Raw genomic sequence first — 11,844 nt, 5'->3', positions numbered from 1 at the left:
CCCCTCCGCCCCCTGCCCGGCCGACAGGGCCCCCCTTCCTTGCACCTTCCTCAGCCTCCCTCCAGAAAAACTCCTGAAAATCCCTCGGGTCCCTCCTCATTTAGAAAGTTGAATTGTGCGTAGATGCATCCCCTCTTATAAGCTGGGTTTAATCTAAAGCCGTCCTAATAGAATAACTGGAATTACACCAACATTATATCAATGAGAGAAGCTAAATAGGGATACTCATAGAGGCTCTTAAGCATACAACCAGCATGCACGCCCGGACATGCCGTTTTGATTGGATATGTAACAGATTTGTTCTCAAATATCTGAGATTCTTGCAACCTTGTAAAGAAAGGGTCTGCTAAAACTATTTAAGCTAGCCTTCTCCAATTTAAGGGTATTTATTAAATAAAATATCTGGAACTTTTAAAATGGTTTAAACCACGTAAACTATTAAATATCTGTACGCCTAAAACCAATTGTAAATATAGTCAAATTCGTATTTTAATTATTACTAATCACTTACTTAAGTTTTAAAATTTAAAACTGTGTAAAGGCTGTTTCCACAGACTTTATAAATGTTTCCAAAGAAGAGAGAGATGGATGCACAGAGTTAAATTTGTGCATTAAGTAACAGTAACTCTAAAGCTTAGCTTTTACCAATCAATAAGTAATTAAGTAATTTAATTAGTAAGCCATTAAACTGAAATGGGTTTATGATGCTTTTCTATTACAGAACTTTTAGTTGCTCACAATGAAAAAAAAAACCCAACAACTCTTTTAAAAATATATACATTATGTTAAGAAAACATTGTAACATACATGGTAACTAAATTTGACCAGCATTCTCCGGAGCATTTCCACTTTGCAGACAGTATGTTTCACTACACGTAACACTAATTTTTCTATGCTTTTTTTCAGTACACATAATCCAAATATGATGAGGAAAACAGCATAACGACTTGTAGTACAAAAAAGAAGTCTTAATACCACGCCAGGTCTAAAGTACTAAATCTAAATAAACCAAACCAAACCAAAACCAAAAATCAACACCCCCCCAACTTTATACTGTATAAACAGATTGAAACAGAACTTTTTTACTCTTTACAAAAACCTGCGGTTATTCACTGCTAATATATCCTTACCTTCAATTAACTAATCTGTGAATGAAAGCAATACTTCTAGAGGAGAAATATCTTCTGGCTACTACATCCCAGTAAGTGAGACATTATTTTGTAGCAAGTACATTGGGAATACTTCAGGAAAGCAGATCGGTTTGCAAAGCTACAAGTCAACCTCGAGCTGAAAAGGCACCTAGGATTTCATTTTGTTTAGCGGAGAAAAGGGATCTCGGGACAGTCACACACCATATATGGGAACCCAGGTCAAAATAAGCAGCTTTCGATTGGGCCCGTCTGCGTAGCCAGCACAAACACAATCCCATCACTTCTTCAGAGTCACAAACCACATCTCATGCCAAGAAAACTATTTACCATGCTCTATATTAAACTGTGAAAGAAATACAAATTACTTATTATGGAGTCACACAGTTTCGTCAGGTAAAAATCACTGAAACCCTGAAACACAAGGCTATGCAATCATTCTGAACTGTATGCTTTTTTGGAACAGCCATGATCTTCTGGAAAATGCTTACCGCTGAATTCTTTACCAGTGTTAATAAGACCATTTTTTGAAAGTCCTACCCAGTCCAATATAAAAACACATGTCTTGCTTCACTGACTGTAGGATATCTATTAAATGAAAAATATCAGGCACACACTTTAATGAAGCAGAAACTAATTTTTTTCTAGAAGAAAAACTCAAAAAATATCATATTGTTGTTGTGAGGTAACACTGGAAAATGTAACCCAAAAACCTTTCTCAAAAATAGCAAAACTTAAATGATGCTATGGAAATAAAAAAATTATTTTAAAAAAAAGACTGTGACTTCAATGATGCATGTAAATTTTTGCACAAATCTATTTCATTCCATTGTTGAAATAGCGCAAATATATGAATACATTTTAGTATTTTAAATGTAAAGGTCAGTGAAACAGGTTTATTGTTGGCTAGTTTGTAGTCCCTATTGGGAGTTTTATCTAAGTAATAACTTCAGGAGTGTGCCCAGTCTCTGTATTTAATTAAAGTAAGACAGATCCCCACACACACGTACAGAGCTTGATGTGACGATAAACATGGGATAAATTACACAGAGGCTAAGATGATCAGAAAAAGGGTGTTGACGATGCATTGCAAGAAAAGAATCAGCTTTGAATTTTTAATCTCTTCTGTAGTATGGCATGTAGACAGTATGGGAACTGAAGCCATATAAATGATCTAGATGGGGGCTATGAGATAAAGGAGGGTCCTCTGTGTTTATACAGCCATTAAACAGTGCCTTAAAGTTCTTTATCTGATGTCTGAAGATTGGACTTCAGATTAGTGTATATCATTACCCCACAATAGGGTCTAACCTATGAACTTGTCCTACAGCTGATACTCTGGACCAGATCCTCATTTGGTTTAAGTGAGTGCAGTTCTTTTTATTTCAATAGGTAATCTAATTATGACAGCTGAGCACCACACCGATTTGAAACCTACTTGAAAGGGGTTTGTTTACTTATCTTTTGGGGTTTGTTCTTCCCAGTAACTGCATACCAAATCAGTGCAGGGTGGGTTGTTGGTCACTGGCACCCAACACCATTTTCAAACCACAATTGCACTAACACTGGGTTTGGAACAGAGATTTCAGTGGGATTTGTAGATTTTTACATCATGCCTAAATTTGCCCTGATTCTGCATTCCCATTAATGCAGCTGGCATCTCAAGAGTCCTAAGAAGTAAACGACCAGGCCTATTACATAATATCAAACAACAAGCTATCAGGTATATTATTACAACCATTACTCATGCAATATGGTTTTAACTTCATATGCAGTGTCACACACTTGTTTTAGCACAAGTAAAATGGGTCCATCTGGAACACAACATTTACTGGGCGCTTAGGTGCCACGATTACAGATGTTCTGGTAATTAAGAAAAATTAGATGTAAGATGGATATGGAACAGCGGGATGTTCGTATGTTTGTCTCCAAGTAGGAAATACTACTGAAATATTTAGCATCAGAAATAGGCCTAGGAAGACCACACTTCATTAAAGCAAAAGATGCATCCCATTGCTCCTGAAAGCCACTGCCTGGCTCTTCCCATAACAACTGCAGTGCAACGTCAGAACCCTCAGAAGCAGCAATATCCCTCCTATGCCTCCATACAAGTTTTATCTTACACATAGCAGCTGTTGCCTAGAGACATCCCTGGCTGGAACAGAAGTTTGCAGCATTTGACAGGAGCCCGCATTGTCTCATGCTACTCATGTGAGCAAAAGTAGAAAGACCTTGGTAAACACAAACAATAAAAGTGACAGAAATCAACCATTTTAAGTGTTCTGTCCAAAAACTATCAGTGTGACTAAGAAGAAAAAATTAATTATATTCTTCCAAGATGTGTTGGACAAAATTAAAATTGAATTAAAGTCTGTGTGTAATGTGTTATAAGAAAAGGTATGTGCTGTTAACCATCGTCCTTAGCCAAAACACGTATGAACTGCTGGCCCCAGGTTGCACGCAACTGCAGTTGTTTTTGATCCACCAATTCAGTACGAATTACAGAACCATTTAGTACAATTTAAAATAGGAAATAGTAATCTTTATTAATCTTAAGTAGATGCTGATTTAGCTTTTTGAATGAATGCATGACTTACATATGATTCTGAAAGAGTTCTTGACATGATACAAAAAAAATGCAGAGATTGTCCACAGAAGAAGTGTTCAGTCTAATTTGAAAGCAAATACCTTAGCATAGCTCAATTTTTCACTCTCCAAAGTGAAAGCATGCTTGTTTTTTCAGTAGATTTGTTGCATCTTAAAAGCATTATGTTAAAGGGAGGAAAAAATAGTGTGCATATATATATATATATATTTACAGGTGCCAGTAGTGTAAATTATAGACATACTCAGTACTCTAACTGCAAAATAAAAAAGTACCTTGTCAGGGTGAAGGAAAGGTTTCCTAGATTAACTTAAATTTTAAATGTATCTAATACTATCATTTCCCTTTGGGTATTTTTTAACACCCTAGAAATCTCATGAAGGTAATGATTGCCACACAAAAATACTGAAAAGCTTTGGTCTCCAGATAATGTGAAGTAGATGCTCTACCCAAAAGTGATGGCTTTTCCCTAAAGACTGAGACACCAGATTTGTGACATCCTGAGGGCAGAGCTCTGAGATCTACTCCAGGTTTAAGAGTAATGTAGCTTTTCCAACTACGTAGTCTTCATCTAAGCAATGTCTTAGCTATTAAACTGAACTATACAAAATTACCTTTCATTTTCCAATAAAGTTCAAGTTTTACAGGGGGACTTTTAATACTGTCTACAGTACCTAAGAATCAGTGGAGTGTTACTTTTATTTGTTGCACAAAAACCTCTGCTCAAAAGACACATACACACATTAGTAACTATTTGTAAAAGAAGTCCTGCTGAAGACAAAATAAATCTCTGAAGAAAGTTATTTGAAGAATTATCTGTTTACAAGATAGGGGGTGAAATGAAAGGAGTAAATTGCAATCTGTGAGCATCCTTCAGAAACAGTTAATTTTTCTAATTGACATTCAGGCTTTTCCTCCAGCTCAGCATGGAAACATATCTGCCTAAAATTTGAAAATAATCATCCTTCACTGTGATATGTGAATAATAATTTGCTTATAAAAATGAACAAGTCAAACCAAATGCACCACTGATGATGAGAAGCAGCTTGCTAGCATTCTAACGGGTGATAAAAGCTATAATCAGTAGCTCCTCGGAAGATTGGGTTGCAGGAAGAACACACTACAAATGAGAGATTACCAGTGAGCTGACAAAATAATCAAGTCCTGTTGTTCTGTGAAGACTATAAAACACATCATTTCACACACATGCCATTTTTCCATAGTTCATCCTCCCAGGACTGTTTCAGCCTTCCTCATCTTTCTTTTAGTGCTACTAGAATAAAGTTAGAAACCATTGCAAATTTTTTTTCCTCAGCAATAACTTACATTTTTGCCAGTGATATAAATACAGCACACTGTATGACATGAGTCAGCTCAGTAATACTAGACTGTCTTTTCTCCAAATTTTCCCACTAACATGAACAAAAACCATTTTGTCAGCACCTCCTATAAGGTGAAAAGGAAGATGGAAGTTCCTCTTTGTTTTTCAACTTTGAATTAAAGTCATACTCAGAATACTTTACTCTGCAAGAAAAATATATTTGTTCACTAAATACAGAAATAATAGGTTTATTTGTTGCAGATTCCATTTTGTTATTATTTCCTAAATGCATTCCATACTTTTTTTTCCAAAGTGCTATTCATGTCATTGTTCAACAGTAGATGGAGCAGTGGATCATTACTGTATTTTAGTTATTTGTGACAATTATTACGTAATTTTTCAGCTCCTGACATATAAGGCTGCACAAAAAACCCTAAAAATATTATATAGAGAAAATAATTATTGATTAAAGCATTTAGAATTAGAAAGAAAATTGAAAGAACAGCAACTCAGGCTCACTTTGACAAATTATTAAGACAAACCTGCATTTATGACTAATATAAGTGACTCATAAACATACATTCAAATTACAAACCTTGCGTTATCTGAATACAGTAAATATGTACATCCTTAACTTTGAAACATTCAGTCATACAAATTTTTCTTACAGTGATCTGGAACAGTAAAGTATCTTCTAAAAGTGACATGCATAAATATCCCACACTGTGGGCCTCGTAAGGCAAATGACAAAGTGGAAGTCTAAGTTAAGATAGTCCTGTCATTTCTTTTATACTTGCTTCATTGTTTTTCCTAGAAACTGTTTTTAAGAAATTTAACACAATAAATTCTTCTAAGCCTTACAGTAATTATACCATGACCATCATTTATTCAGCAGAGGCTAGATTCTCACCTGTGTGTAACCATCTAAAATGAAGCACTTAGTTGAAGATGAGCATCCAAACCCTCATCCTCAGGGGAGAGAGACACTTCCAGTCAATGCAGGGGACCCAGTTTTGAGGTGTCCCCTCCCTATAGAAACAGATGATGGACTTAATCTACTCTCGGGTTTTGATGGCTACAGCTGCCCCAAGAACAGTATAATTTCCCTTAGAATCAATTGGGTCTCAATAGTAATTGTATTCACTGAAGTTTCAAAATAGAGCATTCGTCTCTATTTTGAAACTTCATATAATTACTGACTCAGACTGCCAATATTTGTTGTTATAAATCAAGGCCAGAGAAAAACTTCTCAGATGGCTTCAAAGACCCAGTTCTCATCTCCAAGCCCAGCTCCCTCCCCCTCTTCCTTCCAGCAGCATTAACTTTTTCTCTGCAATCTCACAAATCGGAAAAAGAGTAACCTCTAAAGCTGTTTTAGACTGAAGGTCAGAATTCAAAGGATTGGTAACTTTATCCACAGAGCCTTGCAATCACATTGCTATTGGAAACACACCCAGAAGCACCAGCACTCGAGATGTTTTTATTAAGCAATGTCAATAGGTACGAAATTTGAAGGTTGGTTTGTTGGGGTTTTTTTCCATAGTGTAAGGTTTATCAAGACTCATATTTGCAAGAGATCAAATTGCTTTCTGCCACTGAATTGTAGTTTAATGTTCTCTCAGGTAAGGAAACTGGGGGCTGTGTTACATGCTAATGAAAACAGCAGCTTTGGTTTGTTTATCTAAAAACTTAAAGAGAGGCACCTCTTGCAGCCAAAATGTAAACAAAGCTTAAACTCTTTTTACTGCTTGGATACTTCCAGGCTACTAATAAGTTTGTTGGGTTTTTTTTTTATTATGGGCATTATACAGATTTTCTACATATATATCCTGCTTGAAAATCTACCTTTCTGAAGAAATATTTAATTCTTAAACCAATTATTCATAATTACACCGACACTTTGAGCCCACAAACACAAGATGACAGATCCCTTTCAAACCTGGGCTCCAGGGGAAAAAAAAATCACAGACAGCAGCCAGAAATTTTCTCCCTGCAAACCTGTCACTAATTTAGAGGGAAATAGGTTAAAACAAGGATTTCAAGTGAGTTTCACAAGAATTAAGAACAAGTGAAATTTTGATTCCAGTATCTAAAAAATCAAATCCTATACCTTGCCCCTCTGTCTTATACCACATCTGCATGTCCAAAAGAGTGAAGCATTCATATCCACCCTAGTGATTCACCTGAGGAAGCTCTGAAAATGTATCTTTAAGGGTGCTTTGCCTTCTACAGCGCAGGAACCTCCATACACAACCACCTCCATTAAACAGTGTTGCTAAACTGGGCACAGACAAATGAAAATGCACCTTGCACTGGATGCCAGTTTATGAGCTGAGAGACACAGCACGGGTGCTGCACACTGAGCAGAGGCAGAATGCTTTTCATGCAGTGGTACCAGAAGAATGCAGTATAATAAGGAGAACAGGACACAGAGCTACACACAACAGAAGACAACTGCATGAAAAACTTGAAACCAAGCTGAGTAATCTGTTTTTAATTCTTATAATTTGATTTTTAAAAAATTGCAATCTGTCTGCTATCAGTGTAAGGAATGTGTTGAGTGCAACTCAGAAATGCTTATTTGTCTTTGGTGCATCTAGTGCCATTGTAATCACAAGCAGGGTATTTTTTGTAACGAGGCTGATTTTTCATAGCTCATTTGGAAAGCACAAAAGCCTAAATTAGAGACACCTTGGAAAGTTTAGTAGCTTTAGTAGCCTGAAAATGCACTAGTTTGAAATATATTCCACCAATGGATTCCACCGCAGACGACTGGCTATTGAAACAAAGTCAAAATTAAACTGCTGGAGACTGAACACTGCATGTGATGCCTTTTGGTGCCTGGGACACAAGGGCTTCATTGCCCTGGCTGAGGACACCTCCTGCTCCACCAAGCCCCAGTGGGCTGTGGCCATACACTAAAGCATCCCCAGCCCCTGCAGCCACTGATGAAGTGCTTACCCATCCCTCAAGCATCCAGAAGGAAGGCTCACCGTCCTGAACCTTAATCTGTATCTAGAATGGTTTTGAATTCAGAAATAGTCTCAGGAACTGTGTGGTAGTCTCAGGAACTGTGTGGTGGTCTCAGGAACAGTTGTAAAGAGGGGAAATCCAAGGGATTGAAAGTGGCTGCCCCTTGTCCCTCTGTGAAACCCAAAAGAGCTGCCACAAAGCAGCAGTGATAGCCCTAGAGTGAATTTCTCTTCTCCCATCTCCTCTCTCATAAAATCCTCCTTGTTTTCAGTCAGGGTTTTTTTGAGTTTTTGTTGGTTTTGGTTTTGGTTTTTTTTTTTTTTAAATGAGAACACACTCAATACTTTCACCTCCAAAGTACTATAAAATACTGTGTGTGCATCTCTAAAGCTTGAATTAAAACAGAATCAGCTTCACAGTAATTGGCCTCGGACATATGTGGTATACCAAGCACAGCAGGGGGTTTATACTAATCTTTCTCTACCAGCTGATGAATTACAGGATTTGCCTCTCATTTTTCTGGTCAGTAAGTAAATAATAGCATATAGTTATGCAGCATGCATCCCAAAGCAGCAACTTCTAGATCAACTATTTTTATATCAATCCAACAGGGGCTTGCCTAAAATCATTTTTACTATCTGATGAACGTGCAGGATGAAATGCATTTGAGCAGGTCCTATGTTACAAGGTTACTGTCAACCTGTGCTGGGGTCTGCTCCAGCCCAGGCCACTGCCCTCCAGTCCAATCCAAAGGTGGACTGTGGTACCCATCAGTCATCCTTCTGACCTCAAGAGGGCTGTGTACTGTTGGCTGGAGTCTACATCCTCACAGTCCAGGTTGCAGGAAACAGGTCATTTCATCATGTTTGGATGCACTGAAGTTCTCCAAGACACCAGTTTCTCAAAATTTGAATGGGTACAATAAAACGACTTGAAGTGAATGGCAATGAGAAAACAGCTGTAAGTTAATACGCAGTAAAAATGTTTCCTATTAATTTAGTAAGAGAAGTGGACTTTAGAGACCCTGAATAAGAGGTTTGAAGTCTTCTGTTTACATTTGGTTTAGAAATTCATGACTATGAATAAAAACCCAATAAATCACAGTGATTTAAGAGATTGGTTTGAGACACTGATTTGCTAAATCTTTACACTCACCTAAGCTTGCTTGTAACTTTGCAAGACATAAGTTTCTCTGTTTTAATAAAACTGCACTACACTGCTTAAAGATACCTGCCGAATTTCCAACTTTAGCTCTGTTTAAGCATGTGTAGCTTTTCTCTTGCTAGAAATATCCATGGATAATACCAATGAATCTTCCCTCAAATAGCTGAGAACTAATAGTAATGCAAAGTATTTGCAATCAGACAGCAGTGATGTCATTTAACAGTCAATAAACATGAAACACTCAGACATCAGTGGAAATGTGGAAAAAGCCTAATATATGATAAAAATAGTGATACCCAGACTTCATAAGATTTCCAAATAGGTGTCATGTGCTCAAGGGGATGACATTTAATATCTCCTTTAGCATATGACAATGTGCTTCTTTCCTTCCATCCCAGAAGAACTAATAAGCCACAGCATCCTTCCCTGCCTCACATCAAACGCCATGCTATCCAAATTAACATCTCCGTAGGGTTGGTTCTACTGAAAGGAGTAAATCCAGTAAATTTTCTTCACTTGAATTGATCTTGGATTAGCTCCATGATTTGAAAATTCCAAAGAACATACTTCTGAAATGTGCAAATGGATTCACAAAATAGAAATTAAAAAAAGAAAAAAAAAAAAAACAACTGTCCTGACTTCCTCCAAGTCTAAAAAACATACTGATTTATCATTTAAAATTTGTTTGCTTTTCTCACCTGCCTGCAATTACAACTCTGACTTCATTAGCTGAATACTGCTAAATGCATCCCCATCATCTTTTCATAACTGCACTCTGAAAGACTGTTTCATTTCTTCACTCTTGATCACCTTATCTGATTATTTCTCCATTTACATAATTCCTTGCTAGCTCCGGAAATTACTTTTCAGAAAACATTTATCATTTAACATTTATGCCTTGTCCAACACGCTGGTGTCTCTCCCCTAACTGCATTACAAATGCCTTCCTAGGAGTTTGTTCTCCCACGCAGGGGTGACTGCCCTATGGCGTGTCAGACTCTTACCTCCCTCCTCTTGAGTTTGAAGATAAGAAAAATGTGTGGATGTATTTATTAAATCACTTTTTTGTTCACTCTCTCAGCTCTCTTGATCTGAACCACTGAAGTAGGAATCACTCATATTCTGAATTATATTGGCAGTGAGGACACTCCTGTGGCAACACGAGCTGGGTGGCTCAAGGTTTTGCTCTCCAGCTGTTCATGAGCTGCCCACTGAGGCTGCCCACATTCACCTAGCAGCTCTCTCAATTTACTTTTTGGTTACTCAATTTACACAATTTGTCTTTCTTTACACAAGCCAGCTAAACTGTCCTTCTCTGGGGGAATACCCACATGTACTTGCCAGGGGAATTTATTCTCTTCGATTTTCTATAGGATCGAGAAGGTGCTTGTATTTTGTTCGTGACATGTGGGGGATCAGTCTCTCTGATATTGATCAATTTATACTTCTCCTTACCCCTCTAACCATTTCTTGCTAGGAAGGGTGTGAGACTCTTGGTCCTACTGGAGATGTGACTGTTTCTTTTTTGAGTTTGGGGTCTGGGGTGTTGGGGAGGAATTTTGTTGCTTCACTGCTTCAGCAGATGAGGATCTTTGGGTTAAGGCTGTGTTACACAGAGAGAAGGAAAAACATTTCTTTTCTCTGATCTTTTGCATCCAACATTCAGTCTATAGGGCAGGGAAGTTAGGATGAACTGACAAAGCCCATGACAGACTAATTGGTGATGGAATTATTTGGCAGAAGATTGCTGCTTGGTTTGACAAGACTCCAAAATGTGAAAACCACTTGGTAGACAGGGAAAGCTGCAGAATATCTACTTTTCATGACAGGTTTTTTAAGGGTTATATTGACTTAGAATTATTCTCATTTTACAGGCATTGTCATTTTTTGACCTGCTGCATCTGTCCTGGGAAAGCCACGGTGGTACAGTAATATACTAACAGCTGAAATTAGTTCTGTGGCTCTTGAGTTTTGGAGGGGATGCAGACACCATATGATACTTGTTTTCAGACATAACTGCTTCATCTTTCAATCTTTCCCTGAGCTGAACTGACAATCAAAAACCACGAGCCTTGATTTGGATTTATGATGTTGAATGAAAGCTCAGTGGATAATAAAATTAACACCATTTGTGACTTAATTAATGATAAGCACCATGTGTCTTTTACTAAGCCAGCAGTAACTGGACACAGGACACAGTGGATAGATGGGTTCTGAAGCAAATGCAGAGGCCTTTCCTTTGACCTCCTACCCCTTTCTCATATCATCCTTCAGTGCAGCTACAGTCTTCAGAATACAAAGAATCAGTTTAACCCAATATAGAGATCAAATTAAGACTCTGCATACATTACCAGAAGCTTGTTTGATATCTGGTGATCCGACTGACATAAACATCTCCTCTAGAGTGATGCAATAATCTGTATTTTGGGGGTTTTTAAACATACATGAGAGTAAAGATTTTAAATACGTTTGCTAAATGTGCAGCAAGTTTAGTGACTTCATTAGGAATAAATTTTAAAAAATATTTCCTTTCTAAATAATTGCTGAAACAGTCTTCTTTTGTGTTTAACTACTTCATTCATATGCATTTTTTATTTCTGGACAATAGTGGAGTTTATGTCAATAATTAAAAA

General features: G+C 37.3%; 1 protein-coding gene across 8 annotated transcripts in view; it reads right to left on the bottom strand.

Annotated features, from left to right (window-relative positions):
* Positions 1 to 11,844, bottom strand: part of EYA1 (EYA transcriptional coactivator and phosphatase 1) — a 150,673-nt gene that overhangs the window by 94,629 nt on the left and 44,200 nt on the right. The window contains exon 1 of one of the 8 annotated variants that reach the window (XM_017731230.1): positions 1,131 to 1,323. The exons of the other annotated variants lie outside the window; for them this stretch is intronic. The gene's annotated coding sequence lies outside the window, so the exon portion shown is untranslated. Of the gene's footprint in view, positions 1 to 1,130; positions 1,324 to 11,844 lie in introns of those variants that run through there. 8 annotated transcript variants of the gene reach the window in all.

The sequence above is a fragment of the Corvus brachyrhynchos genome, unplaced genomic scaffold (assembly GCF_000691975.1).
Source record: "Corvus brachyrhynchos isolate BGI_N302 unplaced genomic scaffold, ASM69197v1 scaffold633, whole genome shotgun sequence".
Classification (NCBI taxonomy): domain Eukaryota; kingdom Metazoa; phylum Chordata; class Aves; order Passeriformes; family Corvidae; genus Corvus; species Corvus brachyrhynchos.
The sequence above is the reverse complement of the archived record's forward strand: the minus strand, read 5'-3'. Positions and strand labels throughout refer to the sequence as shown.